General features: G+C 44.0%; 1 long non-coding RNA gene across 4 annotated transcripts; it reads left to right on the top strand.

The window, feature by feature from the left end:
- The first annotated feature begins 4,518 nt into the window (after window positions 1-4,518).
- LOC142881258 (uncharacterized) lies at window positions 4,519-6,147 on the top strand. Of its 4 annotated transcripts, XR_012925541.1 has the most exons (5): window positions 4,519-4,728; window positions 4,805-5,084; window positions 5,177-5,205; window positions 5,429-5,473; window positions 5,560-6,147. It is a non-coding gene; the product is annotated as an uncharacterized LOC142881258 (long non-coding RNA). The 4 variants fall into 4 exon arrangements; XR_012925542.1 differs by having other exon boundaries at window positions 4,519-5,084; window positions 5,360-5,473; XR_012925540.1 differs by having other exon boundaries at window positions 4,520-5,084.
- The last annotated feature ends 1,245 nt before the right edge of the window (window positions 6,148-7,392 follow it).

Raw genomic sequence — 7,392 nt, 5'->3', positions numbered from 1 at the left:
GTGATATGGATCATCAGTCTGGCCAAAACTTACAGTTTTTTTCAGCATTGTGGTCCTTCGGATGAGGTGTGCATCAGGTCATGTAGTGTGGTGCTGTTGAGTTCATGAGTGTGTAGTGGTTCAGGGAGCGTGTCAGGTTCAACTTCCGATCAGACTGGCAAAAGGAGGATAGAGCAGACTGGAAAACCTGCACATGGTGTCGCAGAAATGTAGCTACAGAACAAGGCAACTGTAATGGACTTGTACACATGCAATTGCGCCACTGTTAAACACTGAACATGTGAGGTTGGTCTGGGTACTTTCCGAGATAATTTTTTTTTTTTATATGCACTACTGTGCTGCTCATGTCTTTTCATTTTATTACAGGACAGTGACCAGGACGGCGACAAAGACAGTGATCAGGACATTGGATTGGATTCAAGAACGCCTCATTCCACCATTCATTCCTCCGGCCTGTGGGTACCTGCATCAACGGGGTCGCTCCAAAATACACAGGTCAGTCCTGCATTAAGTTGTGTGTGTCTGTCTCTTTCGACCAGTGGTAGCCAATCATTCCATTATGATAGTCATGTCGATTGTATATTTCTGTATTGTGCGGCCATTCTTTTCAATGACAGTTACTCGACACTGCAGCTTTGGATTGAAGCCCACCCAATCTATTTGTTGTGGTCTTGTGAGGCACTCGGATCTCAGTAAAAATGTGCAATAGTCTTTCAAATCTTTGGAAGTGGACTGACCCAGACAAGTAGAAGCCCATGTTGTTCTGTAAGCACTGCACTGTGTGGGTCTGTCCCTGACTGTACGCTTACGCTGTACTCAGTCAGTCGGTAAGCAATATGCCAACAGCTCCACTAACCTGACCGAGGCTTTATTAAGCCTAATTTGTGCTCCGATGCTTAAATTAAATGAATCGCATGCTTAAAATAAATTAATCGTTTTACTCACTTCCAAATTCTTGAAATGGTGTCAAAAATACTCATTGATGACAAAACTGTCAACTATTTTGTGTCCAAGTGAACAAACTGACATGATGATTTGATTGTAGAATTGTGAAGATAAGACATGAGTAGTTGGTTTTGTTTCAAAGCCTTTCCTCAGTGCTGACTTAGAACAGCTGACAGTTCAAATGTAGCCTTGGATGTGTTTAGATTACCTGGCAACAAATGTTGACGTGGAGATTGTTGAATTGATGTGGCAATGAATTAAAAAAAAACTGAAAATCAATCAGTGGGACAGAATATCTCAATGTGAATTTTCATTGATTATATGCATTGAGTTACACATCCCTTAGAGTTTTAACTTTCAAATAAGTGTTCTCTGTGTTTATTCTTACCTTAATACCATAGCTTAAGATATTGCTGGCAAGGGGACCTCAGATCTCTCAGCCATTGAGGGAGACAAGTTCTATGACCTAAGTATAATGTATTTAACCAGATTTTTATTGGGATGTCAAACACCTGTCAAAGATAGGAAATGCTTCATTCAAAGAGGTTAATCCTGATTCCTTGTGTGCTTTCATAGGATCTCCTTCCCTGCACATCTAATTCCTTCACATCCATTGTCAATCCTTCAACCGGCCTGTGGGGAACTGCACCAACTGGGCATCTCAAAAACACACAGGTCAGTCATAAATTAAGTTCTCTCTCTCAATAGATATATCATACATACATACATGCATGTGATGTGACTGTAGTCTCTTGTGATACAAATTATTCAACCTCCTCTGGAACATTCAGTGTCTTTGCAATTGTTTTATATCCTATTTCTTTTTATACAAAGCAATAATCTCTTCTCTAAACTTCTCTGCACATTCCTTTGACTACTAGGCCAATGTTCTTACTGCTCTAAAGTCAACAAACTTCTAGTCAGGCCAGATTGCACATCTGATAAAACTGATTAAGCCCTTGATTTTGTCATTTCATTTGATTACAGATGTTTTCAGGTGTAATTAAGACTTTTATAATTGAATGGGGTTGAAAGTGGCATTTAGCATAGAATTCAATGATAGAAATTTAATAATTAAACCAGATTTGGAGAGGGGGATTGAATAGTGTTAGCAAAACAGTATATAATGTGTGTAATGTACGTGTTTCTAAAATACTTCTTTACTTGCAGGAACCCTGCAGCACCATTGACTTGGATATGTGGCATGGCGTCACTTCAATTTCGCCTCATACCTGACTTCTCCTGCGTATGAGTGGCAGTTGCTTCAATAAAGCAAGACTTCAATGGTTTCCATGTGTTTCTTTTTTTTCCCTTTATAAAGATCAACACAATAACCATTACTGTTGCTTTACTAATTCACTCACAATTCTTTCGATACACCATTTTTTTTTTAAACAAAATATATAATATACAAAAATGAAGGAAATGTCTTAAGTTTATTGCTATAATGGATTGAGTTTAATTGGGATCCTTATTTACGCCAATCATGGTGAGTGTAGGTTTTTGTAGGTCAAGGACCTGTTTGTTCTTCATGTGTTTATTATTTTTTGGGACTGAGCCCCGGCTTAATCCCTTATCCTAGTTTCGTGCAACGGGCCCCTGGTTGTTCCTCGGCTCATTGACACACCTGCTCCCAGTTGGCAAAGTACACACCTGGAGCTCCTCCCCTGCCATCAGCTCCAGCTCTCTGCAGCTCCAGCTCAGCAGTCACTCTGCCAGATTCCAGCACTTCCCTCCAGACTGGTTCCCCATTGCCGACCTAGTTTGTCCTGGTACCTGCCTGCCTGCCTGGACCTTGGACTGATCACCTGGTTATGACTCGTTCTGGCTTTCATCCCATCTCTCTGCCTGATCCCCGGAACACTGATCCCTCTCCTGACTGGGACTTGAGCTGTGTCTCAATTCAGGGTCTGCACCCTTCAAACCGAGTGTCCTCCGTCTGAAGGAAGCGTTCTTCGAGGACCCAGCCTAGAAGGACGGACCAAACCCCGCCTCCCTGGTAACCACCCGGGACGGTCTAGCCTGCGCCGTATTTCCTCGTTGCATCATCGCTGTTCCCTCCAGCTGGCCAACCCCGGAAGTGACGTTTTCATAGCATCAAGCTAACCATTGGTTCGCCCTCTAACAATGTTGTTCGATATTCAAATAAATAAAAACCCAATGTTAAAACGGCATATTTTATGTGAAATTTCAATACTTAAATTTATATGAAGTGTAGATGCCAGTAGATGCCGCTAATTTCAGCTGACTTTCCAAGATCCCTAGATGCTTTGCAGCAGCACGCAAAGCATCATGGGATACACAAGTACGCGAAGGATAGTAGCGGTGTAGCCTTGGAATCGTCTAAAACAAGGGCGCGTTTTGAGTGTCCTAAGGACCCTTGGGAATTGGGACGAGCCTTCGCGCAGTGCTATGACGCAACTTCCTTTCAAACTGCGTACTTCAAGGGTGCAGAATCTGAATTGAGACACAGCATTGGTCTCAGCCTGTTCCCCTGGTTCTGATGGCCGTGGGAAGCATCTGCAGCAATGGTGTTCTGCTGCTGTTTCACTACTGGGTTCCGTCCTGTCTGCGGCCGTGTGACAGTTGTCCTCGACACTGATGATGAAGGCAGATGACAGAGAGGCACACAACACAATGACACCTGCAGTTTAGTAGAATAGACAGTGGAGACAGAAATGAAGAGACTCCTGCAGCACTGAGGCAGCTGTAGCCAAGAGGCACTTGCGGTGGGTGGGTCATACCGTCCAGATGCCTGACCACCGCCTGCCCCGCCAAGTCCTCTATGGCCAACTTAGCTATGCAAAGCGAGCTGCTGGCGGACAAAGGAAGCGCTACAAGGACTTCACCAAAGACCTGCTGAAGCGCAACGCCATCAAGCCCTCGACGATGGAAACCCTGGCACTTGACCGCTCAGCATGGCAGGACACCTGTGCCAGAGCGACCACACAAATCCACCAAAACAGCCAGCAGAGAAAGACCGAGAGACGTGCCCAGCGCCACCAGAGAGCAGTCAGCATCTTCCCAGCCGTGGGGCTTCCCTGCCCCATGTGCGGACGCATGATTGGCTCACGTATTGGCCTCGACAGCCACATCAAGTGGCATCAGCGGCAATGTCACTGAGCCCCCCTCCACCCATCTTCAGCAAGCATCTTCATCGGCCACGATGGACAGCTAAGAGTGTTCTTCAAAAAGTCAGACATTGGCAGCAGCAGCTCCAGGACACAGTTTCTATCATTGTGTCCCATGTTTTGATTGGCTCTCAGCAACAAAGTGAAGCTGCTGTTGATTTGAATGAAGATGTTTTGAAGAAGTTGTAATTGTCTTCCATTGTTTTGAGTTTATTGCATGAACAGTCTGTTAGTTCCATGTTTAACTTTCCTTCCTTCTTCTGTTCACATTTTCTCCTGAAGCTTCTTCACTGAGGAATATTTGACCTTTGTTTCCTGGAAACAGGGCTGTTTGTCTCTTTTGTCTGCAGGGATGAACTTTGTTACCATGTTGTTGTTTTTCTCCTCCGTCTTCACCAGTGACCAGAACTGACAACCATCAGTTGTCCTGCATGCTCTGTGACATCACTTGATTTCTGTATATACAAAGTGAGGTGGCTGTATGATGGAAAACCTTATTCACAGCCCGAACCCAGGTATGGATGCCAACACAATGTATCAATGTGCCATGACTGTGAGGAGCCACTCCAGGAGGAGCTCTTCTCCTGTGAGGTGCGGAGTACGGCTCCTCTTGATTATGTGCAGCTGTTTCCTCTCAAACGTCAGACTGAAGGTCAGACTGGGACCAGTAAAGTCAAACCTGTTGCCATGAAAGGAAAAACTGATTTTTTTTGTCTCTATTTGTCCAGGCCCCTATGCAACAACACTAACACTGACCACCAGGTGACCTAGTGCCACTGGGAGAACTGGGAACACTGGTGGGAACTCTGAGGAGCCTGGAGATGGATCAGCCACGTGTGGTGGATCTTGTTTCTTCAGCCTCTGGAGGATTCACCTCTGAAACAAGCCAAGTTTCAAATGAAGGTTTTTTTCTTCTTCCAGGCTGGTGGCGCCACCTTGTGGCAGTTTTGCTTGTGGTCGTTGTCATGTGCATCCTGGTGGACTTTCTACTTTGGAAGAGAGCCAAAGGTGGGAGCATCTTTTCCACTCATGAAACTTTGTTCTGAGGAGAACTTTGCATTGAGGAGCTGAGATTTGACTGTCTGTGTCTCCGTCTGAAGGCAAGAAGAAACTTCAGGAGGAGAACACAGTGAGTGAAGATTGTGTGTTTGCACAATTTGGACTTCAAGTTACTTGATTTGTGTCATTTAAAAACATACTGTTCTTTGAGTTGTTTTAACACTGGTGAAAACAACACAAACTGACAAGAGCTGAGTCATCTAAAAATAGAATATCACTGACAGCACAGGGTGAGGACACACACACACACACACAGGAAGCACTAACTCGCAGCTGTGTGTGGTTGGATGTAGGGGGAGCTGGTGGTCAACTACACCAAGAGAGGAGCCAAAGTCAGAGTGAGAAACGCACAACAGAAACACACAATTTCATTCTAATTATTATGACCATGATGATCATCATCATCATCTCACCTCCAACCCAGGTGCAGGTGACAGACGGTGAAGATGGAGGTGAAGCTGCGCCCTCTGGTGGAGAAGCTGATGAGTCCACCCTCTACTGCAACGTCAGCACGTTGGATGGATAAAAAGCCTCCACAGAAGGACGGTGGAGACTAAAGGCAGACTCACTCTGCTGATTGACCTCCACCAACACAACTGACATGGCAAACAGGAACTGTAGTGTCCAGTCAGCATTGGAAGAGACAATTTTTTTTGGACTGAGCCCCAACACAGACCTGCTCCGATCATCAGAGCAGGTCATCGCCAGGGCGAAGACTCGATTGTTTTTCGTACGTTTCCTCCAATCATTTTCTTCCTCCGCCATTTTCCGCTCAAATTTGACCCCCTTACCATACTCCTAAAAGTCACCAAATTTTACACACAGGTAGGAACTCGCATAAAATTTTATAAAATGAAGAGAAAATGGCAAAATTCCACTCTCTAGCGACCCCTAGAGGCGTCCAAAAATTAGAAATTTTTTTAGCTTCCACTAGGAAAGTCATAAAAGCATTCTGGAAAAACCAAACACGTTCGTCTCTTCAAGCCTGACAACTGTCCATTTTTTCATTGACAAAGCCAATGTAACAGGTGTGTTCAGTTACTGTTTAGATTTCACCCAAAATCTGTTGTTTGTCTTTATTTAGCCAATAGTTTTATTTGTTGTATTTTTTTATTTTTGCAGCAGTTTTTTTAATTATTGTTTTATTTATTTGGTTTAATAAATTTTCATGACCTATGACCGTAGCAACGTCACTTCCCCTGGGTTTCGCGGTGTTTTTCTTCACTTCGCAAGCTCTGAGGAGAGATGTAAAGTACCGTGATGGTTCTGTCGGGTCGGTGAAAATGTTGGATTGTCAACTGTATCATATATATATATTTATATTTTATATATAATGTGTTGTTTTTTTTGTTAATATAACGCTGGTTGTAGTTTTTGTGTGGGGGAAGTTTTTTTGTGTTCGCTCGTAGGGTTGGAGTTGCAGCGCTCGGTCCGGTGTTCCGACACGGTTTGTGTATTTCTTTTGAAGGTGTGCGGCGCAGAGATGGACGAGTGTGTTACGTTTTTTATTTTTATTTTTCACAGAAAATAAACGCAAATTGAAGCAGTTCTGCAGCGTTCTGTCATCACTCTTGCGAGGTTGCAGTGCGGAGGTTGAAGACGAAGCAGTGTGCAGCAAGACCGGTTACACCTACACCGTTAGTCACACCCCGGAACACGATACATTGTTAGAGCCCTTAGCTAAAAGATGATACCAATATCTTTCATGTAGACGCAGAAATGGCCAAGTTCCTAGCATTTGTTTCAAAGGTTGCCAAAGCAGAGTAAATGGTAGTCTCTTCTGTTGCTGCTCAATAGCAGTCCGTTCTTTCACTGGCCACGCCTACACCGTTATTCACACATCAGTTAACTATACATTGCTAGATTGCTGAAGCCCTTAGCTAAAAGATGATACCAATATCGTTCATGTAGACGCAGAAATGACAGAGTTCTAAGCTGTGGTGTCCAGGGTTGCAAAAGCTGAGCTAACGGACGTCTTTCTCGTTCTCTCCCTCTTTTTCAACACACACACATAAATGGCTGCAGTTTCCTTTAGGAAAGTGCTACAGACGTCATTCAAACATCCACGTGTATGTCTCGTCAAGGCCTATAATTAGCAGTTGACAGACTCTTCCAAAAAAAAAAAAAAAAAAAACTGAGTTGAAAAATTGGCATCATTTGCATGCACAGACTTATGATTAATTAGATTTCTTTCAGAGTCAGCAGATGTCACCGGGAGTTGGGTGCGTCGGGGGACGTCGCTGGGCGTTGGCAGAGG

The sequence above is a fragment of the Nelusetta ayraudi genome, unplaced genomic scaffold, assembly GCF_046127955.1.
Source record: "Nelusetta ayraudi isolate G7.1 ecotype Tasmania unplaced genomic scaffold, CSIRO-AGI_Nayr_v1 ptg000189l, whole genome shotgun sequence".
NCBI classification, from domain to species: Eukaryota; Metazoa; Chordata; class Actinopteri; order Tetraodontiformes; family Monacanthidae; genus Nelusetta; species Nelusetta ayraudi.
This window is presented reverse-complemented; position numbering and strand designations above follow the sequence as displayed.